Source organism: Monoraphidium neglectum (assembly GCF_000611645.1).
Source record: "Monoraphidium neglectum strain SAG 48.87 unplaced genomic scaffold scaffold00046, whole genome shotgun sequence".
In the NCBI taxonomy this organism is placed as follows: Eukaryota; Viridiplantae; Chlorophyta; class Chlorophyceae; order Sphaeropleales; family Selenastraceae; genus Monoraphidium; species Monoraphidium neglectum.
Window position 1 is genome coordinate 50,666 of NW_014013582.1, and position 728 is coordinate 51,393.

Genomic DNA, 728 nt, shown 5'->3' on the forward strand with positions numbered 1-728 from the left:
GTGAGCAAGCAGAGCCAGGGCAGCAAGACAAGCAGAGGGTGGAAAGGCTGCTTGTGCTGAGGCTCTGAGGCAGCTTGGGTTTTATGCAGATGTGAGCGCAGGATGAGCCTCCTGTTCCTGCCCCCCCCCCCCAAAACACCCCTCAAAACCTCCATAACAATATCGATTTTCCCACCCCATCTCAAAGGTATGTTGTGAGCCAGCCGTACGACCTGGCGCGCAGCTTTGCGGACTCCTCACCCGGGACACCCATCCTGGCCCTGCTCTCACCCGGCGTCGATGTGGTGGGTGGTCCCTGAGGTCCTGCCGGCATCCTGGCACCCAGCAGCGCCCAGGAGTCCCAGGGTCCAAACCGCGCGCATCCTGGCAGCTGCGACCACGACGGCATTGTTAAGGCGTATGAACTCCACCCCTTTCCCCGCGCGCCCGCCCACCCTGCTGTGGGCCCTCCCACACCACCGCCCCCAACAGGCCGCGAGTGTGGAGGCCCTGGGCGCCAAGCTGGGCTTCACGGCCGAGGCCGGCAAGTACTACGCGGTGTCCCTGGGCCAGGGCCAGGAGCCCATTGCCATGAACGCCCTGGCCGCGGCCCACAAGGGTGGCGGCTGGGTGCTGCTGCAGAACGTGCACCTCACCATCGAGTGGACCAGCGGGCCCCTGGAGAAGAAGGTGGACAAGCTCGCCGAGGGCGCACACCCAGACTTCAGGTGGGGCGGGGTGGGTGGGAG